This window comes from Oryctolagus cuniculus, chromosome 11, assembly GCF_051225735.1.
Source record: "Oryctolagus cuniculus isolate XC-2025 breed Fujian yellow rabbit chromosome 11, ASM5122573v1, whole genome shotgun sequence".
Taxonomy (NCBI): domain Eukaryota; kingdom Metazoa; phylum Chordata; class Mammalia; order Lagomorpha; family Leporidae; genus Oryctolagus; species Oryctolagus cuniculus.
The window spans coordinates 5,450,897-5,477,336 of record NC_142877.1 but is presented as its reverse complement, the minus strand read 5'-3'; the positions used below and the strand labels follow the sequence as shown (position 1 = coordinate 5,477,336).

Genomic DNA, 26,440 nt, shown 5'->3' with positions numbered 1-26,440 from the left:
GTGCCTTGGTTATTCCAGGAATAATTTTGCTTCAGGGACCCAATTAAAGTTATCAAAACTGTAGTTTCTTCTGGATGCTAAAGATGCAATATATTTCACACATGCTTCTACAGGTTATTATTTTCAGGGATTGCATTTTACAGATTTAAAAAAAAAATCTTCAACCGAGGGGAAGAGTTTCAGAAGATCACATCATTCTAAGCTGCAAACAAGAAGCACGAAGCTCTGCAATCATGAAGCCTGCAGTGAGAGAGCGCGGGCTGCTCAGACAGTCGAAATCGGTTTGCTGGCTGGGATTTTCAATGCTTTTAAGTTTAAGATGCGCTAAGCACAGTTCAGGCGAGGCATAATCAAGAAATGGTTGTTTGTTTCGGCTGCTGCAAAATTACGGGGTGTCCCATGTGGGCTGGCATCTTGTGCATTTGTACATACAGCAATTACCCTGCGAGATTCCTGACGCTCCCTGCTTTCCCTGGGAAGAAAGGGAAAGAATGACAGGGACAGCTGACAGCGGGCTTTCAAATGTCTCAGTCCTCGCAGCCGCAACCGTTAAAAGTATGGGCCAGGCAGAGCCGCCACAGAGTGGGAGAGGCAAGGGGAGGGTGGGGTTACGTGACAAACGGAGCAGGCCAATAAAAACAGTTCTGTTTGCGAGATCTGTCAAAATATTTGTCAGCCTGGTAACTGGGGAGTCGTGGACACGTTTCAGTTAGCTGGGTATTGCAGTTGCAAACAAGATGTCAGCAGCCTGACCTTTATCCTTGCATAACGAGGAAAGAATTTGTCTGTCACACCATGATTTCTGTTATATGGCTTCGAATAGCAAGAGAGGGAGAGAAGTGGGGGGCAGGGGACGGGGGACAGAGGAAGCGGGAGAGAAGGAACACATTTGTCAGTTTGCCTGCTGAAATAGCACCCAGTCACCGTGTTTGATGTGGTCCCATGGGCAGGACCCTGATCTAGCCATACTAGAAGGCATAATGGTCCACGGGAGCACTGGGAGCCCAGGGGCCCCTCTAGATCTGTGATTACAAGTGCTAAGGATTCCAGATATCTTCCTTCTTTTTTTGTTTGTTTTAACTTTACTTAGGTTACACAAGTTCCGTGTGTTTCATGTATACAGATTTAGGAACAGTGATTCTTCCCACCCTGCCCTCCCTCCAGCCCTTGTTCCCACCCTTCCTCCTCTTCCCTTTCCTACTCCCACTCTTAATTTTTACAAAGATCTATTTTCAGTTTACTTAATGACCATAAGGTTAACCCTACACTAAGTAAAGAGTTTAACAAATACTATGAAGAAAAAAACACTGTTCCTCAACAGAAGAGACAAGGGCTCTAAACAGTCACTGAATCTAAAATTTCCATTTCACTCCTCAACTTTACATTGTAGGTACTCTACAGTGAAAACATGACCAGATATCTTCTTTCAGAAACAATTTGGATTTTATTTTCTTTTTCCAATTGTGTGGCACAAGGGCCAGCACATGCTTCCTGTGAAGCACCAGGGTGACTTCCCCTGGCTCCTGGGACCACACAGCCCGACAGCTACAGCTTCAGACGAGGTGTCCTGACTGTGATGCACACAGCTGTGTTCCCAGATGCCTCCATCCACAACAACAGGCATCCAGCTGCAATCAGCCGGGGGAATACAGTTGGTTGATTCCAGCCTGGTGGCTATGCCAGCTCTACACACCTTCATAGCTTCAGGGATGCTACTGGCTATCCAAGGTGTGGGGAGACTCTGTCAATGTGACAACCATGAAATCTCGCACATGGGGTCAGGTATTCGGCCTAGCAGGACAACATGTGACTATGGTTGTGACATCTCCCCATTCCTATTCCAGTTCCTGATTCTATTCCCAATTCTAGCTTCTTGCTGGGGTACATCCTGGGAGGCAAGTAATGGCTCAAACACATTGGTCCTTGCCACCTACGTGGGAGGCCTGGATGGAGTCCCTGGCTCCCAGCTTCACCCTGGTCCAATCAAGACCTGGGCAGGCATTTGGGGAGTGAGCCAGGGGATGGGAGCACTGTCTCTTTACCTCTGAAATAAATATTTTTAAATAGTCCATTGTGAATACTTACAACTTTACACGGCTTTGGTGTCCATATTGACTATAGTTGAACTGTCTCATATTAGAGGCAGGCTTCAAACATCCTCAACATTTCTAGTTCCCTGTCTGCTCCCAGGGTCCTGATACAGTTGATCCATAGCCTGGCCTGATACAACTGCCTCCTGGGGACAACCTCCCTGCAGGACAGCAGGATGAGCCACCAGTGATGCACCCCACACGCAGTGCAGATGGCCACAGTGACCCCTCGCATACAGCATGACCTAGAGCATGCTCTAACCCTCAAACACAGCTCCCTCGAAGGTGGGCGTTTGCTGCAGCAGCTAAGATTTCCAAGTCCCTGGGCTCAAGTCCCAGCTCTGCTCCAGCTCAAGTTCTTGGGTTTCTGTCACCAACCACATGGGAAACCTGCATTGAATTCCCAGCTCTCAACTTCAGTCCAGCCTGGATTATGGATATCTGGGCTGTGAACCAGCAGCTTGCTCTCTCCCTGTCCCCATAACATACACACCACACACGGACACACACACACACACACACACCCCTCCACAGGAAACCTATTTGGTTAATGCCCTGGATTCAAAAGTCTTAAGCCCTCAGGTCTCTCTGATCCTCCCCATCCTCAACACACACCAGTGGGTGGAGTCTCCTGTCCCACTCCTGACCTCTCTGGGATCTCCAATTCATCTCTCCTGTTTCCTGCATTTTGGCTTCACCTCCTCGGTGTGTCCCACCTGACACCCTGACACCCACACCCACATCTCACGTCCCCTGGCCAAGGCTCCCCTGGGAAGCAGCTTTCTGAGCTTTTGGCCATTCTCAACAGAGAGGCCTCAACACTAACTTAGAAAGAAACCGCAACAAAAATCACGATGTAGGGAAAGCCCTATCACATACTAAGGGCTTTTTTTTTATTTATTTAATAAATGTGAATTTACAAAGTGCAACTTTTGCATTGTTGTGGCTTCCCCCCCACCAACCTCCCTCCCTCCCGCAGCCCTCCCCTCTCCCACTCCCTCTCCCATCCCACTCTTCATCGAGTTTCATTTTCAATTATCTTTATATACAGAAGATCAACTTAGTCTACACTAAGCAAAGATTTCAACAGACTGAATCCACACAACCGCACAGATATAGAGTGCTGTTCGACTAGTAGTGTTGTCTTTAACTCTCACAGTAAAACACATTAAGGACAGAGATGCTACATGGGGAGCATATGCCCAGTGACTCCCGTTGTTGATTTAACAATTGGCACTCTTATTTATGACGTCAGCAATCACCCGAGACTCTTGCCATGAGTTGTCGAGGCTATGGAAGCCCCTTGAGTTCACCAACTCTGAACTTGTTTAGTCAAGGACATATCACAGTGGAAGTTCCTTCCTCCCTTCAGAGGAAGGCGCCTCCTTCTTTGATGGCCTGTTCTTTCTGCCGGGGTCTTATTCACCAAGATCTTTCACTTAGGTTGTTTTTGCCACCATGTCTTGGCTTTCCATGCCTGTGAGACTCTCATGGACCTTTTAGCCAGATCTGAATGCCCCAAGGGTTGATTCTGAGGCTGGAGTGCTGTTTAGGGCATTTGCCATTCTATGAGTCTGCTGTGTGTCCTGCTTCCCCGGCAGGATCATTCTCTCCCTTTTATTTCTATCCTTCATTATTTGCAGACACTGGTCTTATTTGTGAAATCTCTTCGACACTTACCCTATCTTTTTGATCAGTTATGTACTTATACTTATCACTTTAACAAGTGCGCTGGCATTGGTACATGCCTCCTTGATAAGACTGAGTTGGAATCCCCTGGCACATTTCTAGCTCTACCATTGGAGGTGAGTCCAAGTGAGCATGTGCCGACCTGTGTATCTCCTCCCTCTCTTATTCCCACTTTTATATTTAACAGAGATCACTTTTCTGTTAATTTTAAACGCCTAAGAATAATTGTGTATTAATTACAGAGTTCAACCGGTGGTACTAAGTAGAACAAAAAGAACAACAACAACAAAAATACTAAAAGGAATAAAGTAGTAAGTTGTTCCTCAACAGTCAAGACAAGGGCTGATCAAATCATTGTTTCTCATACACTCAGGGCTTTCTCCCGTCTCGAGGATGCTGTCTTCCCTCCTCACCCATTCTCAAATCCGTATCTAGAACAGGCGCTTTGAGGCTAATATGGCAACATTGCTGGAAGTGACCCAGAGCAGGAGGTCAGCAGCCCCGGCCGCTACCACAGCAGGAATCTGTTGAGGCACCAAGAGCAAGCAGAGCTGCTTCTCACCAAGCGATCCGCCTCCAACCCCAGGTCTCCCCAGCCAGTCCCAGCTCTCGCTGCAGCCCCCAGAGGTCACCCAGTAGGAATCCAGACCCCATGTCATGGCTGAAAGTGCACCCTTTGTGCATTGGAGGGGTGAGGTTTATTTATTTATTTAAGCATCACTTTTCTATAAACCAAAATCTCTCTGGACCTCCAGTGCTTCCTAGAAAAGCTGGCTTTCTGTCTGTTACAAAAAGCCACTCTCCCTCACCCATGTTGCTTCTAGCACGATTGCTAGTCTCACGTTTAATTCATTAGTTTGTTCAAAGGTCCTGAGTCATGTGAGTGAATTCACAGTATGATTCTTCCCAACACTATGCTTTGAAACAATGTGTTAATGTAACCTCTAATTAATACCAGTTGGTAAAGCTGAAAGACTTTTTAAACCCCAGCTATGAACTTGGCACAGAGGCGATCCCAGAGCTCAGCATTCTTTCCCTTCACCCATCGCAGCCCTCATCATCAGACCCCCACAAACCCCAACACCTGGTTCTTCTCCCTTCCCACCCTGCCTGGGAAGGCCCAGAGCCTCCAGCATTCCATGAGCTGAGGATGACCTCAGTTAAGACCCTAGACCTGTCATTCAGCCTCGGCCCAATCCCCACAGCCAACACGGCCGCGTTCCATGCAGAAGTAATGAACAGAAAAGGCTTTGCTCCTAGAACCAGGTGAGCAAGGGTTTTTTAAGAGGCTGAAGGAAGCTTTTCTAGCCCTGGTAAAGCAATTTAAATAACAAGGGGTCAGGATTAGCCCTTTATAGAATCAAGGTGGGAAAAAAAATCCACGGAGCCAGCGAAATGAGAAAGGTAGATGAGGATTCATTCTCTCACAACAGATCCATTTCCCATCTTGCTAAGCACACACAGCCATAATTATATTGCTTTCCGCGGACTTGTACACACACTTCTCCCTGCCATAAACACACAAGCACCTCCATAGATGAAAACCGATTTTAATATAGAAACCTCCGTATCTATAATTCATGCTCTTTAGCCTTTACATATTTATTCTGCATTTTAATTAAGGCCAAAATCTGAATACTTTAGATGGATGGTTTCTTTTTTTCTTCTCTGCATAGCTTATAGGTAAATTACCTGGCAGAAGCCCAAATGTTAAGCAAACACAATAGAGCCTGTGCGTGGAGTGAGCTATTATTGGACAACCAGCCCAGGGGGACTTGGAAAGCACTCCCCAGCCACTGGGAGTCTGGCAGGACTTGTCCCTGCTGCAGCTGCCAGGGCAGGAAAGAAGACACCAGAATTTGGACATTACCAGCCCAGCACCTCCCCCACAGGAATCACCTAACAGGTGACATCCAAAGACAGAGAAAACTCCAAGGATTAGAGAAATGGAAGGGGTGTGGAGAGACCCCTGAAATGTGCCATGAACTTGTTTTCTGGACCTAGGATTGTCCGGAAGCCGATGGTGGATTGATTGAGCCAACTGACACAAAGAATAGATCTAAAATTAGAAAAGCCAAAAGCTCATGCTTCACATGTGGTTGGAAGGACCAGATTTTTTCAATGAAATGTTTGATCCTTTGAAACCCTGGGAGGCTTCTCCATGAATAATATATCCAGGAAGGTGATCTTTAAAAATGTGAAACCCCACCTCTGCCTTGCCCGTGGAGGTGCCAATGTGTTTCCTTTAATCACCAAAGTAGGGCTTAGAAAACTAAGCCCTCAGGCCAAGCCTGGACCAATGCCTGCCTTTGTAAATAAAGTTTTATTGGAACACAGCCACATTCATTTGTTGATAGTCACAACCCCTGCCCTTGTCCACAGAGGAGCCTTCCAAGACTCTCGGTGGGTGCCTAAATCCACAGGTAATGTTGAATCCTATATATGCTATATTTTCCTACACATACATAGCTACAATAAAGTTTAATTTATAAATTAGACATGCTTGGAAACTAACCACAATAATCAATAATAAAATAGTATAACAATGGGACCAGCACTGTGGCACACTAGGTTAATCCTCCACCTGCGGTACTGGCATCCCATATGGGCTCCGGGTTCCGGTCCCAGTTGCTCTTCTTCCAGTCCAGCTCTCTGCTGTGGCCTGGGATAGCAGTGGAGGATGACCCAAGTGCTTGGGCCCCTGCACCCTCATGGAAGATCAGGAAGAAACTCCTGGCTCCTGGCTTCGGATCAGTGCAACGCGCTGGCCGTAGCGGCCACTTGGGGGGTGAACCAATGGAAGGAAGACTTTTCTTTCTGACTCTCTCACTGTCTGTAACTCTACCTGTCAAATAAATAAATAAATCTAAAAAAATTAAATAGTATAACAACATACTGTAATAAAATTGCCGAGGTCACCACTCTCGCACTTTGGGGACAGTATTAAGTAAAATAAGGGTCACGTGAACACAAGCACTCTGCTGCCACAACAGCCAATCTGATGACAAGACAGCTGCATGGTGACTAGGGGTGGGTAGCCTAGACAGCCTGGAGACACTGGACAGGGGATGTTCCTGGCAGGATAGAGCAGCGGCACACATCATACGAGTGCACACTTGAAAAACTTACGAACTGCTTATTTCTGAAATTTCCCCTGTAATAACTTCAGTGGCAGTTGGCACGGGTAACTGAAACCACAGAAAGGGAAGCTGTGGAAACTGCTCGTGGCTATGGCTGTCTTCACGCTGGGACGTTGATCCCGAGCAGCTGGGACACACCGCCGGGCCCACGACGCCCAGAATGTGTGCCCCCTGAGCCTTTGCAGCGCAGGGCCGCCAGCCCCTGCTCTCAAGGGTTGCTCCCAAATTCTGCCTTCTCATTCACTGCTTCAGAAAAAGAATCTGCGTCTTTATGGAGGCGATGAAAAAGCAGTAGGTGCTCTTGCTAAACACCTCCGTGAGGTGAAACAGCCCACAGTAATTGTCCGGGCTTCATAACGCCACAGTACTGAACATCTCTGGTCCAGCTGACAAGAGTGGGGGCGCTGCAAACTTCAACACAGCGCCACCATCCAAGGAGGATGGCAATGAGCTAGGATGTCACCTCCATTATCACATTTCGATAACCATGCCACCAGCAGGAGGACTCTGCTAGGGTACACGTTTCACACGGCTGGTATGAAACAGGGACGGTTTTGGAAGCCAAACCGGTTTAAGTACAGCACCATCACTGCTAACAGTCACAACTGACACTTAGACACCACCTCTGCCAGGCTCTGTGCCATCAGCCTTCAAAGTAGATCCATGATGAGAAAGGTAATATTCTCATACCCGTTGTGCAGAGCAGGCAACTGAGGCTTCAAAAAGCAAAATGCCTTACCCCAGGCCACCCAGCTCATACGAGGTGTGCCAGGAGTTGGCTCCAAATCCACTGCTATAATTGACTGTTCATGTCTGTGACTAAGGACACTGTCAATCTGGGGCCCAGATTTCCATCAGTAAAATACGGGATCCAACTCTCCCAGGCTCAGTGAGCAAAGATGAATAAAGAGTATCTTTGGAGATGTACCAAAAACCTGCTCTGCTATGCATATCATCTTTGTGGGCAGTGAAATGGATTTCCATTTCTTCCCAGGTCCCAAAGCGGCTGCCCTGTGAACACTGCACATCTGAATTCTGCCTCTCAGCCCAACCACAGTGTGCACTCAATTCACCAGGGCCTGATGCACCCAGGGAATGACCCTGCAAGGTCACACACCTTTCTCCTTCCACCTGTGTGAACGTTCCCCAGTGCTCAGAGCTCCCAAGTCTCCACTGAAAATGCACACTGACAGCCTGCACGCGCATCTGCACACATGCGTGTGGGAGGCAGAGCCACGATGAGAGGGCACTGCTGCGCTGGAGCGGCTCACCAATGCTTACAAAGGCCGTGTTGGGGGCCGCCCAGCATTCATTCTGCTGTCCTTGGAGACAGCACCCTGCCTTACTGTGGAGGCATCGCCCGCCTGTGCTGTCACTAATAAGCCCTGCCCTCACCTGGCCAGGAGCAGGCCATTCCCCAAGCTACCTGGAGCCTGGGCAGACTCCAGGGGGAGGATCATCTCAGTCAGGACTTCACAAACCCTGGTAGCAAGACCTTCTGCAGTGGCTGAGTTCCTGTACCTGCTACAACTGGCTTCCAGCCTTTCCTGTCCCCTGAGTTGCAGGATACCCTTTCAAAATATCTTTTCACAAGGTAACAAAACCAGTCTCTGATGCTTATAACTCACGATTACTGATTATTTTACAATGCCAGAAGCACTGTTCTCAAGTGGGGAAATCGCCTTCATTGTCATCAGAGTGTTACTTGGGGTCGCCTTTCTAAATATATTTTTAAACCAATTTTGTTTTCACTTTCACTTTTGAAAACAAATCCAGACAGCGATTTTGCATGACTAACTGCAGACAGAGCTACAAGAAAGCCGCGCTCTGTGACTTCTCTTTAAGGGCAGTGCGTTTTCAGTGCGCTTGTTCTGATTTGTCTGTCGTCCAGGCCTCTCCTGGAATTGGCTTGCCTTCCCTCCACACTGCTCCTGGAACTCTGATAAGCAGAGGCTCTGAGCCCAGCTGGGTCCTGACCTCAATCTGTTGCCCAAACAGGTGAAAATTTGCTGCAAAGCATCATGGTTGACCCCATACTTTCCCTTCCTGAGTTATTATCTTGCATACTTTGATCAACATGATCCACTGTATCTACAGGAATTCCTTTGATCTCTTACTCCCATCAATACCTCCAAGACAGGGAACCGAGAAGGCAGTACACTTAGTTCTAGGCAGCCCATGGGACCCCCAGAAGCCACCACCTTCATTGAAGTGGGCTTATTGAACTCCTTGTACCAATAGCAGCCCTACAATTGAGATCCTACAATGGGGACCCCTAAGGTTCGGAATCAAATCCAAACTTCTGACAATGGCAAAGTCTATCATTGAATGGCTATGACCTCAAGTGCCAGCTTCATGGCAGACCCCTCACTTCCTCCCAGCAGTCAAGTGCCACCCCTGGCTCACACACACAGGATGTCACCCTCGCCCTATATGCTGCCTGGGACACTCCTCCAGTCTCCAGGTCAGGCTCTCCACCCAGGGCTCGGCAGAAAAGGCACCACTTTAAAGAGGCTGCACCAACCATGTGACCGCACATCACCCCCACCCTGCTGTCCATGTGCCCTGGCTCCAGTGTTCTTTCTGGCACTTCTTGCCATGCAAAATGCATGATCTATGCTTTGCTTCCTTGTCTGCTGCCCCAACTACAATATAAGATCCATGACAGCAGGGATCTGATACTTCCAGCTCTTAGATCATGGTCTAGAATAGCATACCTATGAACGAAAGGGAGGGTAGAGTGGAAGGGGGGCAGGGCATGAAAGTGAGAGAGAGAAGCGAGGGAGGAGCTCTGTGAAGCACCTCCATCCACGTTGTAATGCACATTTTCAACCACGTGCCATCACGCACCTCTTCCTAAACCTCACTGCTGGAAGAGGAATCAGGGCAGATCTACATGTTGCGGGAACCTGTGCAATTGCGGAGAACACTTTTCAAGAAAAAGAGTATCGAACTGTCAATGTAACACCAGATATGGAAATGCATGTTTGTTTAAAATGTGGAAAGAAATTTTCACTCATGATAAGTGTCTTGGAAATTCACATGCCTTTCCTCATGGATGTCTGCAGGTAATTCGCCAAAAGTGCTCAAATGGAAATACTTCCTGATAGTAACCTGGCTCTGCCACACACCTAGAACATTCCACGGCTCCCAGCAACCCCCAGAATTCACAGACGTGCAGCACATGTGGGTCCTGGAGGCTGGTACTCAGAGCTCAGCGAGGCCACTGCCCTCTTGGAGAGACCGGTGAAAACTCACTGGAAGATGTCTAAGAATGCCTCCATCCATCCAGCTTGCACCTTGAATGCATCTCAACAATATCCTTTATTAATCACCTACTTCCCACGCTGCGGCTCATTATTTTTTTAATTTCCCAACCACATTTCTAACATCTTTGTGTTTGCTTTCATTCTTTCTGTTTGCTCTAAATTCAGGCCCCCCACCAGCCTATCCCTGCCTGGTTTCATCAATATGCAACTTTCTCTTAATAGCAAACCACAAGGCAGGTACACTAATGACTTTAAAGTATGTCTTCGCACAAAGTGAGCCCTGGGTGGGTGTTGTGATGCAGTGGACTAAACTGCCACTTTGGACACGTGGTCCATACTAGAGTACCAGTACCAGTATGAGTTCCTCCACTTCCCATCCAGCTTCCTGGGAGGCAGAAGATGGCTCAAGTGGTTGGCTCCTTAATATCCACATGAGAGACCCAGAATGCGTTCCCAGCTCCTGGCTTTGGCCTGGCCCAGCCCTAGCTATGGCAGGAATCTGGGGAGTAAAGCAGTTGATGAAAGTGCTTCCTCACTCTTTCTCTCTTTCTTTCTCTCTCTCTCTCTGCCTTTCAAATAAATAAAAGTAGTTTTTAAAATAAAGACACATAAGAGCTGCCAGTCACTTCAGTTGCCCTGTGGAATCAGAAGGATAAAGACAACTGAGTGAAGACATACAGAGAAATGCTGATCTGAAAGATGGCAAGAAACAGACACCTTATGTCAGCCTGAGCTCCTGGATCCAGCTGTACAGCTATGCCTGGTCTTCTCATGTATTTGACCCAACAAATTCCCTGTATTGCTAGGGCCAAGTTAAATTAGCTTTTATCTCTTGCAGCCAACAGAATTGTGAATAATATGCACTTAATAAATTAGCAGTATGGGGTGGCATTTGGCCTACTATTTAAAATGCCCAAGCTTCATATTGGCGTGACTAGGTTCAGTGCCCGTATCTGGCACCTGACTCCAGCTTCCTGCAAATGCAGGCATGGGAGGCAGCAGTGATGGCTCAGGTGACTGGGTGCCTGCCACCTATGTAGGAGACTTAGATTGCACTTCCAGTTCCTGGTTTCAGCACCCAGCTTGGCCAGGGGTCACTGTGGACATCTATGGGGGGTAGTGAGGCAGCAGTGATGGCTCGGGTGACTGGGTGCCTGCCACCTATGTAGGAGACTTAGATTGCACTTCCAGTTCCTGGTTTCAGCACCCAGCTTGGCCAGGGGTCACTGTGGACATCTATGGGGGGTAGTGAGGCAGCAGTGATGGCTCGGGTGACTGGGTGCCTGCCACCTATGTAGGAGACAGATTGCACTCCCAATTCCTGGTTTCAGCACCCAGCTTGGCCAGGGGTCACTGTGGACATCTATGGGGGGTAGGTGAGGCAGCAGTGATGGCTCAGGTGACTGGGTGCCTGCCACCTATGTAGGAGACTTGGACTGTACTCCCAATTCCTGGTTTCAGCACCCAGCTTGGCCAGGGGTCACTGTGGACATCTATGGGGGTCGGGGGATTGAGGCAGCAAATTGGAGTTCTCTCCCTCTGTGTGTGTGTGTGCACATGTCTTTCTGCCTCTCTAGTTAACCAGCTAAAAATAAATGAATCAGCAGTACTGGTCATTTGTCCAGTGATAGGGATGGTCCCTACTGATTGGGTCACCAGCCTCTCCTGGGTACTTCCTATGCCTGCGGATGAACCATATCCATCATTGCTGCGATCTCACTCTCATTAGTTTCACGTTCTTACCTACTGAGTGAATGCCACAAATCAATCAATACCTTCAGGGCACTGTTCTGAGGACGGTAAGTGCTGTCAAAATGAACAGATCTCCTGGAGCCCACGTCGTGGTGCAAGTTTAGCCACCACGTGCCATGCCGGAATCTCCGCGCCCCCCCTCCTTTGTCAGAGTGCTGGCTCAAGTCCCTGCCCTGCCTCTGATCCAGCTTAACTGCTGGTGCCCCTGGGAAGGCAGCAGAAGATGGCCCAAGTGTTTGGGTTCTGCTACCCATGTCGGGGACCTGGATGGAATTCCTGACTCCTGGCTTCAACTTGGCCCAGCCCTGGGATGTTGCGGCTATTTGAAGAGTGAACTAGCAGGCAGAAGATCTCTCTTTCTGTCTCTCTGTCTCTCCCTCTCTCTCTCTGCCACTCTGCCACTCTGCCTTTCAAGTAAATATTTTTAAAACAGTAAGTCTCCTTTGCCAGTGACTGTTCTGGGGGTAAAGAGGACACAGTGAGGCAGCAACTAAGGATGTTAGCAAAACTAGCGTTTGACGTCAGACAGAAGGCAAGCTGAAGGTCCCACTCTGCCATGTGTTAACTGGGTGTCTCTGGGCCCACCCGGAGCTCCCTGCACCCCAGCTCTGTCCAGCAGGATGGCAAATGGCCCCGCTCCACAGGATTGCCCCACGGGCCTGATGAGAGGCTGTAGATGAGGCACGAAGCACAATGCAAGTGACGGAGCTCCAGACACGCCAAAACATGGCACCTTTGCCTATTTAATATGGAAGCTGAATGAGTTTGAGGAATGGCTTGTACGGGAAAGCCTTTCTGGCCATCCCCTGCAGCAAGACACAAAACCTAGCAAGGTTTTTCTGACCTACCCCAGCAGCAGGTCATAAGTTAGAGGGCCCAGCCAATAGCACTTAAAATGAGTAGAAGTAATGGGTACAGATACCTGTACCAGACACCAAGTGCTCAGTGCGTATTAGCAGTCAATACCATTTAATCACGCGACAACACTAACTGATCTCTTATCAGTGAAGCCTCAGGGGAAATGAAGTAGAGAATATAAAATTTATTAGACATCAGTCCTGCCCTCAGGCTTCCCGTCTATTAACAGGAGAACAAGGACTGGGACATAAGCCACTGTTAATACAAAGGCAATAATAGGTGGCAATCCTGTCCCAGGCCAGGGATTCAGCAGCCAGCAAGATAGCAATCTGCCTTCAAGGCAAAGACCAGCCATAAATAATCATCTAACTTAAACTTGTGAGAAGGACCACGCAGGAAGGGTACACAGTATTAGAAGAGCAATGCCAGCATTGAGGTCGGCGTGTCTATGTGGAAGTGATACATGGAGAATGTGGGGGAAGGCAGAAATAGGGAGGAGGGCAAGCCAGGGGCTGAACTCCCACACCATCACGCAGACCGCAGCTTCACCTGAGCCAGAATGGACCTGAGAATCAAAGCATGCCTCAGACATCCCGGCCCTGGCCAGTGAGCCAGGCCCTCACACACCCATGTGGTCAGCCCTTGACACAAGACCAGCCTGGGAGACACGGACAGAATGGCTCCAGCAGTCCACAGGCCTCCAGGGCAGCAGGCCAGGGGGAGGTAGGGAGCATCCTGGAGAGCCCACAGGGCAGAGGGCCCCAGAACAGCTGGAAGGATCCTGGGGGGTGTGGTACAGAGTTCTAGATATGTCTGTCATACATGGGGTCTTAGCTTCCTGGTAGGAGTGGGCTATCAGGAAAGGCCTCCCTGAGGAGGTGCCATTTTGGCTGAGCAGGAGTTACTGGGCAAAGAGCAGGAAGCACACGTACTGTGAGATTAATTATGGGGTGATTTAGATGTAAACTGTCTGGGAAAGGCAGCGGATCTGGGATCTCACCGAATGCTATCCCCATCTGTGCTCCGGCTGCAGCCCCACCAAAGCCGTGAGCAGCTGTGCCAGGTGGCTGGGCTGACGGCTGCCACTTGGTGACATGTTCTGTAACCAGAGATCAAGGGCCCTCACCAGGAAGCACTTGACAGCCTTAGAGCTAAATGACTCAACCTTTCAGTGGCCTAATCCGTTGCTCATCGCAAATGCTCCCAAACACGGAGCACTTGTTGCCCTCGGGGCCATGCCCAATCGATACGGAGACTTCCCTCACTCTCTCTCGCAGCCTGTACCGTCATTGTTCACAGCTGCCTGGTGCCAAAGCTCTCAAAGATCTCAAGTTTTGCTCCCAAGAATTTTCCCAACTCCTACCGAAAAAAACAAGGTCCAAGAAATGAGCTGCAGGAGAAACCTGCTCTAGATCAATCCAGACCGGTGCTCCTGGACACGAGGACCATGTTGTCGCCTGGGAAACACCGGCAGTGTCTGGGGACATTTCCTCTTCTCACAGCTGGGCCGTGGTGGTGGCAGCCCAGAGGCACTGCTACATTCCTATGATTGCCCAGGACAGGGTGCCCCCCAAGACAGAACCGTTCCGTGTAAAATGGCAATAACACCAAGGTCAAGAAATCAGAACTGAGAGCAACAGGTAAATGTGCGGCTAAGGTCACTGTGCCCATCAATCACCTTTGCTCTTCATGGCCACAACCTGTGATATGCATATGGAAGCCATGAAATTTCAGTTTCAAGAGGCAAAAATCCTGCAGAAATGACATTAAGTATAAAATAGGGGGTTGTTTTCAAACAAGTGATTATGCCAAGGATGGCAGACTCCAGGGGTTCCAATGATGTCATCAGGAATAATCCCCACCCCACCTGCATTATCCGCCTTCTTACCTCAATCTCAAGCAGGCCTCCCTCCACAGAAAGGACCTGGGAGCACCCTAGAGCCACAGGGACCACCCAGGGACAGGAGAGCGTCCCCTCCCCGACACTGTACTCAAGTCATGACCTGGCAGCTCGGGGGAGGGGACCAGCCCTGGACCCAGCAGCCCGCAGGCTACAGAGCTCTCATGGGTCATGCCTGACCCCCGCGTTCACGTGTGTAATTGGGTATTCAATCCTCACATCAGCCCAAGCACAGAGATGGTATAGTGCACCCATTGTGCAGATGTGGAACTCCCACTGAGAGGCAGCACTGCAGGGTGGTCAGGGCTGCACTGTCCGGAGCCAGATGACCCCAGTTCAGTTTCCTGCTCTCTGCAAAGTGGGGAAAGATTCCCTGAGGGAATCAGACAAGGTAATGCACAGGAAGGATTTTAAATCATGCCAGGGACAAACGGAGCACTTGCCAAGTGCCAGTGTTGTTTCCGAGAACGACGTCAAGCTGCTTATGAACACAAGGAGAAACGAGGTCCATCAGGGAACTCTGATCATACAGGGTGTCTGTAAAGTGTGGGGAAAAAGACCCCTTGCACCATGCTCTTTCACATGCATGGACCCTTCCAAGCATCCAGCCCACTCTAGATGTCATCAGTCTCCGCATCTGGACACGCACCCTGGGAGCCAGCACACCCCACGTCTACCACCTCACTCACGGTGCATGCAGCTTTCCCAAGAGAAAACCACCCCAGCCATGGAGGAGGCTTAGAGCCCAAGCTTTCCCAGTCAGGGTGGCTGGGAGCCACTGCACGCCAGGGCTGCACAGGGGCCAGGTGGTCCCAGATCTGAGGTCACTCAGACACTGCTCACCGGCTCACAGCCTCCTCCTCGCCCTCCTGGGCTCCCTAGAAACCCGTCAGCCCTGTGATACTCATTGCCTGCTCCTCCCACTTACAAGTGAGCTATGGAAAAGGAAAGCCGTGTGCTCCTTTCCGGCAGCACGAGCGGCAGAGAGAAGAAAAGGTTATGGCTGTGTTTGCTTTCCTTAGTGCTGTTTTCCTGGCTACCTCACAACTGGCGCTCAACAGCAGTCCAATATCGTGTTTATCTCTCAGATAAACACCAAGCAACCTCGACCACGAAGCAGGGCCCAGGTAGAGAGGCAAAGGTAAATGCTAATTTTAAAATTAAAGTGTTATTTCCCTGCTTGTCAAAGAGAACAGGAAAAGGATAAAAGTGAAAGGAAGTGATGACGGAGACTCCACAGTGTGGGGGGTACCTGGGTCCCTCCGACCCACTCGTAGGGAGGTAGAGAGAGGGAGCTGTGACCAAGATCAGAACTAACCTCTCCTGTGGGTAGGCATACGGCCCAGCAGGTTACGCTGCAGCTTGCAACACCAGCACCCCATACTGGAGCTCCAGTTCCGATCCCAGCTGCTCCACTTTAGATCCAGCTCCCTGCTAATGCACCCGGGAAGGCAGAGGAAGACGGCCCAGCTGCATGGGCCCCTACTACCCATGTAGGAGATGCAAAAGGAATCTCTGGCTCCTGGCTTCACCCTGGCCCAGCCCCTGTTATGCTCATTTGGAGAATGACCTAGCAGAAGGAAGATCGATCTATCTATCTCACTCTCTCTCTCTCTCATGCCAACTCTGACTTTCAAATAAATAAATATTTAAAGGAAAAAAAAGAGCTAACCACCGCAACTGAGCATTTGTTGTATGTCAAACAAGATCCACTACTTCATTCAATGCCCTTCACGCCCTCTGTAGATTTCAAAGGAGTCTCCAAAAAGTTCACAGAAAATGCAGATTATGAAAAACCTAGGGATGGATTTAAAACATGTTTTACAGCAAAGTTAACTTATCTTTTCATTCTATTTGCCCATGAACTTTTTGAAGGACCCTTGTAGTTGTGTTTAGGAGCTCCACTTTACAGATCAGTAAGTTGAGGCTTAGAGAGATGGAGAAAGTAGGGCAGAGTCATATTGGGTACAAGCAGGGAGGCTGGAATTTGAACTCAGGCAGTCTGGCCCTGAATCCTGCGAACCTAAGAATTTCACTAACTTACCTCCTGAGTTGAAGGTGCCTTTGCTCATCCAATTGTCAGCCACTATGAGAGGGGAACCAGGAAACAGTTGAGAACTTTCTTTTACTGCCTTGCGAGGACAGCGTGCATGCATCCTGCCAGAAGAAATCAGCCGTCTCGGGAAGCAGAGGCTGAAGCAGGGAAACACGATGACCACACAGCCCAGTGGTCAGGCTACCGAGACACCGAAGAATACGTACCCCAGTGGTCAGGCTTCCGAGACACCCACGACCACACAGCCCAGTGGTCAGGCTTCCGAGACACCCACGACCAACAGCCCAGTGGTCAGGCTACCGAGACACCGAAGAATACGTACCCCAGTGGTCAGGCTTCCGAGACACCCACGACCACATAGCCCAGTGGTCAGGCTACCGAGACACCCACGACCACACAGCCCAGTGGTCAGGCTACCGAGACACCCACGACCACATAGCCCAGTGGTCAGGCTACCGAGACACCGAAGAATACGTACCCCAGTGGTCAGGCTTCCGAGACACCCACGACCACACAGCCCAGTGGTCAGGCTTCCAAGACACCCACGACCACATAGCCCAGTGGTCAGGCTTCCGAGACACCCACGACCACATAGCCCAGTGGTCAGGCTTCCGAGACACCCACGACCACATAGCCCAGTGGTCAGGCTTCCGAGACACCCACGACCACACAGCCCAGTGGTCAGGCTACCAAGACACCCACGACCACACAGCCCAGTGGTCAGGCTTCCAAGACACCCACGACCACACAGCCCAGTGGTCAGGCTACCGAGACAGCTCACCTTTCGTCAGTCTCACCTGTCACTTGCTGGCCGTCACCTCAAAAACATTACACAGCCCCTGCTCTTACTGTGAAACGGAGAAAATAACCGTATCTCCCATGTGGGGTTCTGGCAAAGACTAAACCAAAATCTGGATCGGCAGCTGAAGTTCCAAGTTAGCCTGCAGGAAATGGGCTGCGGACGGCTGGCCGGCTGCTCTTAGCCCTCAGTTTTTGCATCACCCACGTGCTCCTGGCCTCAAGAATCCCTGTGGCCACCCGCTGAAATGGTCTCTTTGCAGCTGGCGCCCCCTGGTGGAAACTAGAACCATTCTCAGCCGCAGCTCCAAAGCTGAAGCTCTGGGCCAGGGCTGGGATTCAGTGAGCACTTGCTGATTGTCATGATCATCCCAGAATGTGAACTGAGCTCCCTTGTTAGGAGTCTGAGTGAGCAAGGGGTTAACAGAAGCATACTGATGGAACTAACTCTCTCTTTACTAAAAACTCCTCATGCTGTAACTACATCACTGCTGACTATCCCGAATCTCCATTAAACACAGCAGTTAGTACTAGGATGGGCAGCCAACGTTGCTCAGTACCAAACACGGAGCTAAGCACAGAGTGAAAGTGCCACCATGTCCATTTTACACGGGGGGGGGGGGGGGTACGGGTAGGTGAATTCCGAGGTCCAGAAAGCACCACGGCATAACCCCTGGAGGGAATGGGACTGACTTCCACTGCACAAGGTCCTGTCGCAGGTCACGGTGCAGAGTCCAGGAAGGAATGTCCAGGACAGTGTGTCCTTGCCGCTGCCCTCAGTGACGCCTCGTGAAGGGTGAATCGCTGTAGGCATTGCTGAGGCCTGCCGGGAAGCCCCGCGGCACCCGTCTGTGCCCTGCACATTCCTAGACCCGCCTGTCCTCCGCTCAAGGGCTGGGCCTCACCATGCACCCTCTGGTGATGGTGACAGTCTGTTCCTTGTCGTTACTCAAAGTCGACCCTCTGGTCTGTGATTGCTCTTCACCTATGGGAACTGAAACCCAATCTGGGGGCCAGCACTGCAGCTCACTAGGCTAATCCTCCGCCTGCAGCACCGGTACCCCAGGTTCTAGTCCCGGTACCCCAGGTTCTAGTCCCGGTACCCCAGGTTCTAGTCCCAGTTGAGGCACCGGATTCTGTCCCGGTGCTCCTCTTCCAGTCCAGCTCTCTGCTGTGGTCCGGGAGGGCAGTGGAGGATAGCCCAAGTGCTTGGGCCCTGCACCCGCATGGGAGACCAGGAGGAAGCACCTGGCTCCTGGTTTCAGATCGGCGCAGTGCGCCAGCTGTAGTGGCCATTTGGGGGGTGAACCAATGGAAGGAAGACCTTTCTCTCTCTCTCACTGTCTAACTCTGTCTGTCAAAAAAAAAAAAAAAAAAAAAGGAAGAGAAACCCAGTCTGGGCTAGGAGGGGAAGCAGGAACATTAAGCACACGGCACACACAACTGCAAAGTCCATGCACAGAGGCTCGTTCAGGCAGAGAGGGATCCGGGCCCCCAAGTGGTCCCAGAGTCATCGACCCCTTGACCCTGCTTTCACAGGTGCTGGCTTTGTTCTCAGGCGTGTGTTTTCCCTTTCCAGGGGCAGGAGGTCCAGGCAGTTGCCCTAGCAGCTCCGCATTCCCAGTTGAAACGGAGTTTTCTGCTCTGAATTCCAGCAGAAGTTGCAGACTGCGTTTCATGGGTGCCTTGAAGAATCCTGCTAACCTGGAACCAGCCACTTCCTGCGATCAGGAAGAACGGTCATTTGATTGGACAGGCCTGAGTCATGTGAGCAGCCCTGGAGCCTGCGGGTAGAAAGTCCTACCCACTGGGCCTAGGCAGAGAGGAGTGCAGCTTATCATCTCCCATGCAGCTCCGGAAAAGGCAGCAGTAGATGCCCGGCCAGCAGGAAGTGGTGTAACTCCAGGGATAGGAGAGGGGGGAGAGAGAGACAGAGACAGAGACAGAGAGAGAGAGAGAGAGAGAGAGTGTCAACTTCCTTCTTTTCCCAAAGCCTGCTGCACATCCGAGAATCTTTTCATGAGAGCTGTTTTATGTGAGGAACACCATTGAAGCGAGGAGGCACTTGACTGCTCCTTCTAAATGAAGGCTTTCAATTAGTCGGCAGAAGTTAATTGCACTGTCCTTTAATCACCACACTTGTGATTCTCAAAATCTTCTATGAATCGGTTCGACCATATGCCCCCAAACCAAGAGTCACCAAACAGGTAGGAAAAGGGCAAGAGAGAAGCAGTGGCATGGACCAGAGACACAGAAGTGCTGTGCGGTCTGCTGGGTCGGCAAGGAACAGGAAACAAGCGTGAGGGAACTGCTGAGGACCAAGACTCACCCCTGAGAGCAAACAAGCTCACACCATAGACAAAGCTGGCAGGCTGTGGCCTCCCAGAATGAACACCATCCTATGGAGCTTGATCCGGATAATTTAAAAGGAGCCACCAGATTTGCACGCCCCAACCCAGAGCAGTTTGGAAAGATGCTACAAATGGTAGCTCTCTACCTTGTAGAGAAATTCACTAAAAGGTAAGGCAGAGCCTGCAAAGTCCAGTCTCAGCCTGGGGAAAAACAAGTGACTGCTCTGTTCTCCTAAGGCTCACGTAGAGGGCACATGGCATGGGCACTAGAATGGCGCTGCATTGCCCTCACATGCCACTTCACCTCTCAGAGTCTCCATTTCGTCATCTAAGTGGGACTACATCCCAGGGATCTTACGGAGATCAAATGAGACACTGCACAGAATTGGTTAAGCTCTGGTTCTGGCACAAGGTAAGAATAAAGTAAGTACTTCGGATTACGTTAGGCAGCTGGAATCCTAATACTGCTGCAAGACAAACCACTCCCAAACTCAGGGACACCCAAGGAGAAGCCTTTGTCTCTCACCCTTGCTGGGCTTGGTTGCAGGCTGCAGCATGGGTCAGGCCTGAGCCACGGGCATCTCACCCTCCACGCACGTATAGCTGCCCCAGTATGCTCTGCTCCTTGAGAAAGGTGCACAGAAGATGGGGACCCCAGCCACAGAAGCGTGGCTCTGCTCACATCTGCCAACCTCCCTAAGCAAAGTCAGGGGGCAGGGAAACAGACTCTGCCAACCATGATGGGAGGGAGCGAGCTGACCTGTCCAATAATTACCTAATCTCTTGCAATGACCTCAGTTACTCTCGGTGAGCACACAAATGATTACAAAGCCCCCAGGATAGAAGGCGCAAAAAATGAATGCTTATTGTGGACTGAATTGTCCCTACCCACTCCAAAATTCATCTTTTGAAGCCCTAGCCCCACTGGGACTTTGTGTGGAATTGGGGCCTTTGAAGAGGAAATTAAGGTTAAAGAAGTCGGGGCCAGCGCTGTGGTGCAGTGGATTAATGCCCTGGCTTGAAGCATCAGCATCCCATATGGGCGCCGGTTCGAGACCTGGCTGCTCCACTTCCTGTCCAGCTCTCTGCTATGGCCTGGGAAAGCAGTAGAAGATGACCCAAGTCCTTGGGCCCCTGCACCCACATGGGAGACCCAGAAGAAGCTCCTGGCTCCTGGCTTCGGATCAGCGCAGCTCCAGCCATTGTGGAGGAGTGAACCACCAGATGGAAGACCTCTCTCTCTCTCTCTCTCTCTCTCTCTCTCTCTTTCTCTGCCTCTCCTCTCTCTGTGTAACTCTGACTTTCAAATAAATAAATAAGTCTTTAAAAAAAAAAAAGGTTGAAGTCATCAAGGTGGGGTAGCAATCCAGTAGGCATGGTGTGCTTAACAGAAGATGGAGCAACATGGAGGTGTGCACACCATGAGAAGGCATGCACACAAGGTCACACTGTGAGAAGGAGTGCACACGAGTCACACCATGAGAAGGAGTACCCATGGGGCCACACCGTGAGAAGGAGTGCACACAGGGTCACACCGTGAGAAGGAGTGCACACAAGGTCATACCATGAGAAGGAGTGCACACAGGGTCACACCGTGAGAAGGAGTGCACACAAGGTCACACTGTGAGAAGGAGTAAACACGGAGTCACACCATGAGAAGGAGTACCCATGGGGCCACACCGTGAAAAGGAGTGTACACAGGGTCACACCGTGAGAAGGAGTGCACACAGGGCACACCGTGAGAAGGAGTGCACACGGGGTCACACCGTGAGAAGGAGTGCACACAGGGCACACCGTGAGAAGGAGTACACGCAGGGTCACACCATGAGAAGGAGTGCACACGGGGTCACACTGAGAAGGAGTACCCATGGGGCCACACCGTGAAAAGGAGTGTACACAGGGTCACACCGTGAGAAGGAGTGCACACGGGGTCACACCATGAGAAGGAGTGCACACGGGGTCACACCGTGAGAAGGAGTGCACACGGGGTCACACCGTGAGAAGGAGTGCACACGGGGTCACACCGTGAGAAGGAGTGCACACGGGGTCACACCGTGAGAAGGAGTGCACACGGGGTCACACCGTGAGAAGGAGTGCACACGGGGTCACACCGTGAGAAGGAGTACACACAGGGTCACACCGTGAGAAGGAGTGTACACAGGGTCACACTGTGAGAAGGAGTGCACACAAGGTCACACCATGAGAAGGAGTGCACACAGGGTCACACCATGAGAAGGAGTGCACACAGGGTCACACCATGAGAAGGAGTGCACACGGGGTCACACCATGAGAAGGAGTGTACACAGGGCCACACTGTGAGAAGGAGTGCACACGGGGCCACACCATGAGAATGAGTACACACGGGGCCACACCATGAGAAGGAATACACACAGGGTCACACCGTGAGAAGGAGTGCACACGGGGCCACACCATGAGAAGGAGTGCACACGGGGTCACACCGTGAGAAGGAGTGCACACGAGTCACATTGTGAGAAGGAGTGCACATGGGGTCACACTTTGAGGAGTACACACGGGGTCACACTGTGAGAAGGAGTGCACATGAGTCACACTGTGAGAAAGCGTGCTACGGGGCCACACCACGAGAATGAGTACACACGAGGTCACACTGTGAGAAGGAGTGCACACGGAGTCACACCATGAGGAGTGCACATGGTGTCACACCGTGAGAAGGAGTACACATGGGGTCACACCGTGAGAAGGAGTACACACGAGTCACACCGTGAGAAGGAGTGCACACGGGGCCACACCGTGAGAAGGAGTACACACGGGGTCACACCGTGAGAAGGAGTGCACACGGGGTCACACTGAGAAGGAGTACACACGAGGTCACACTGTGAGAAGGAGTGCACATGGGGTCACACCGTGAGAAGGAGTGGACACGGGGCCACACCATGAGAAGGAGTGCACATGGGGCCACACCGTGAGAAGGAGTGCACACGGGGCCACACCGTGAGAAGGAGTGCACACGGGGTCACACCGTGAGAAGGAGTGGACATGGGGCCACACCATGAGAAGGAGTGCACATGGGGTCACACCGTGAGAAGGAGTGCACACGGGGTCACACCATGAGAAAGCGTGCTACGGGGCCATAGAATGAGTACACACAAGGTCACACTGTGAGAAGGAGTGCACATGGTGCCACACCACGAGAAGGCTGTCACCACAAGCAGGGTGGGCTCGGCAGACATCAACCCTACTGAGCCCTTCATCCTGGGCTTGTAGCCCCCAGCCTGTGATAAGTGACGTTTCTGTCGTTTAAGCCCCAGCCTGTGGTATTTTGTGTCGGAAGCCTGAGAAAACACAGACAGTGGTAGAGAAAATAAATGCTCAGGAGAGAAGGAACCAAGCTTCAGGCCGAAGCTGTGTGTGGTGGGCGCCCCCTCACTGGTGCAGGTGGAAGTGACAGGGATGCCTGTAACAGATCTGAAATCCAGGAGCAATTTCCCTTCTCCTGCTGATTTGGCTGAGGTTAGAAAACACAGCCTGTATTCTGAGTATGAGGACAAGAAAGTGCTCCTGACAAACAGATAGTGAAAGGAGAAAACCAACGCCAGCCCGAGACAAGGACTATAATGGGGGTGAGGAAGGGGATAATCTTCCTTTTGTCCATTTGATGCATAAATGGCAGTGAACAGTTATCAGGAAGACAGCACAAGTCAGGTACTGCTCCAAGCATTGCATAACGTTTACTGCCACCTAATCTACTGGAACTGCGAGGCGAGCACTCAGAGCACCCCCATTCCGTGGATGAGGAAACTGAGCCACACCACACTTACAGTGAACATCTGAGGCCAGGTGAGCTTCCAGCCCCAAGCCCTGGGTGCTGCCCCTCCTCTCATGCTGCTGCCATGTGCCTCAGGAAGACACTTCTCTTGCCAAGAATTGCTTTGCTCCTGCCTCCTATCTATGCACAGAACAGCAGTGGTCCCCGAGGCCCTCAGGACAGGACCCATGACCATTACCTTCGCACTCAAGGTCAAACACCACTGACCTTCGCAGCTTCCATGATTGCAGTCAAATTGGTCTGCTCACCACATCCTGATGCACCAACCTGTGTCACTCCCTACCCCCAGCTGGCTCCACCCCCCTTCTCCAGCCCTGTCCCTCTCCCATGGTGAGTGCCACCTGACCACCGTGTACCCGTGCATCTTTCTCGATGGCCTGAGTAGGAATTCCCCTGAGTGGGCAGCGTCCTCAGAGCCCCTTTGTCCTTACCATTCGACAGTGGTGTAGGGAGCTCTGTGCTAAGACAGAGAAAAGGCTGTGCTTCCTCACAGACTTCGCCCTCCAGTGAGGACCTCAGGGAGACCTGTCGCTCCCCGTCTTCGTGGAGGAGCGACACAGGACCCTGCGCTGTTCTTTTGTCTGCTCGGCCCTCCCCGGGTTTGCTGCTGGTTCTTCCCGGGTTGGCTGCCGACCTTTCCACCTCCGTGGAAGGGCAGTTCCCCCTGGCCACTTTCCCCACTTCCGCAGGGGAGCGGCACACCGCCGGCCGGCTCTCTCGGGGGCTGCACAGGTGTTCCCTCAGATGTTCCCCTTAGATGTTCCTGGTGCATGTTGTCTCTCTCCTCCTTTATAGTCCTCTTCCACCAATCCCAACTCTGCTACCCACACGCCGAGTACGCTGCTCTCCTCCAATCAGGAGCAGGTTTTACAGTTTATTGGTTGAACTGGAGGCAGCTGTGTAGAAGCTGCTTCTCCCTTCTCAGCGCCATATTGTGGGAGAGCAGATGCATAGAATAAGTCTTAATTCCAGTAACTTAGTCTAGTCCGGGTTGCTCCCCACAGAGACCAGCGCCAGTGCTCACAATGACACCAAAACGAGCATGCATGAACCCCTGACGCTCCGGGCCCCTCCATGCACTATGACAGATGCACCTCAACAGTTTTTCTTCCTTCCTTAAAAAACGGTGCTTAGGACGCCTCAAGGAGCCATGGTACATCAGGCAGCAGCAACCCATGAGGACCAATCCCAGAACTTCAGAGGGCAGCTGCACCGGCACTCGGCGCAGAAGCCATTTCCATCCTGGGGCACCTCTGGTCCAGCCTCGGTGCCATCACAGTTCAGGAAGTTTAGGTCAGCATCATCACTTCTCTTCAGTGACACTACCGAAAGGGTCCGCTTGCAGTCTGCATTCCCATCATTCTCCTAGGCACCCCAAAGGAAGGAGACAGGGCTGGACATTATCCTGAGGCCATCTGGAGAGAGAAGAGTCAGGCTGGGGGAAGAACCAAGATTGGCCAGAGGGACAGCATCGGGGGGGGTGACCTTTGAGAGACACTTGAGAAGCCATTAGGAAGGTGAGGAAGACAAAGATGGAGCATAAGAAAGAATTCTGGGGGCAAGTGTCGTGGCATAGTGGGTAAAGCTGCCGTCTACAACTCTGTCATCCCACAGGGGCACCAGTTCAAGTCCTGGTTGCTCCACTTCCAATCCAGCTCCCTGATAATGCACCTGGGAAAGCAGCGGAACATGGCCCAAGTGCTTAGGCCCCTGCATCCACATGGGAGACCTGGATGAAACTCCTGGTTTCTGCAATCGGCCTGGTCCAGTCCTGGCATTGCAGCCTTTTGAGGAGTAAACCAGTAGATGGAAGATCTCTCTCTCTCCCTCTCTCTCTCCCCTTCCCTCCCTCCCTCCCTCCATCCCTTCCTCCCTCCTTCCCTCCCTCTTTCTGTAACTCTTTCAAATAAGTAAAATAAACCTTTTTTAAAAAGAAAGAACATTCTGGAAGCCTTACTGCACGTAAGCCATAGATTAAACCATGTTTATTCTCCTCTAGGAACACTTTACATGTTAGTGTCTCAGTTTGGTCTGGACTATGCTTCTACAGTTCCATTCTATGCCTCAGTCAAGCTACAGAAGGACCTGGGTTTACTGGGGCTACAGACACAGCTCCTAGAGCCTCCTGAGGACTTTGAGAAACACTGCAAATCCAGGGGAACGGTCCTGAAGGAACCCAGGAGGGACTAAGGAAGCTGCCTGCTTCAGTGTGATTGAGCCATTGATAAATAAAAAACAAAACCAAAAAAGCCAGCTGTCAGCCAAACCTGGGGTTTTGTGGACCCTACCCTGTATGGCCACTTGTGGTCCAAGGGTGTGTGCACCAGGCTGTACCCAAAACATAGGACTGCATAGTCACCGAGATGCCTTGAAAACACCCCAGCCCTCACAACTGAGTGTCCCCGGCGTTCTCAGCACTGAAGCAACAAAGCCACATCCTGGCTGCATTTTCTACAGCCATCCTCTGTCCCCAGTGACATGCAAGCTCCTGGAAGGTGGGCTCTGCTTCACATCACACGTGCTGAGTCCCTTCCTGGCACCTACCCTTTCCCACCCAAGGAAGGGCTCGTCGCACGTGGGATGCTGGCAACGTCCCACTGGTCCTCTCCCCCAGTTCTCTCTAGAGAGCTCTCTCCCTAGAGTCAGCCACTAAAGCCTGTGCCCTCTGGGCTCAGTGAGACTCCTGGAATCGGGCTCGCAGACAGGGCACTGTGGCTTCATGCGGATAAAGC

The 26,440-nt window shown here is 51.1% G+C and overlaps 1 long non-coding RNA gene across 12 annotated transcripts in view; it reads right to left on the bottom strand.

The window, feature by feature from the left end:
• Window positions 1-26,440, bottom strand: part of LOC103352232 (uncharacterized) — a 247,708-nt gene that overhangs the window by 54,356 nt on the left and 166,912 nt on the right. The window contains exon 4 of one of the 12 annotated variants that reach the window (XR_016215716.1): window positions 17,536-17,602. The exons of 10 other annotated variants lie outside the window; for them this stretch is intronic. This is a non-coding gene — a long non-coding RNA (uncharacterized LOC103352232). The remainder of the gene's footprint in view (window positions 1-17,535; window positions 17,603-26,440) is intronic. One more of the 12 variants, XR_016215717.1, reaches the window with a different exon arrangement.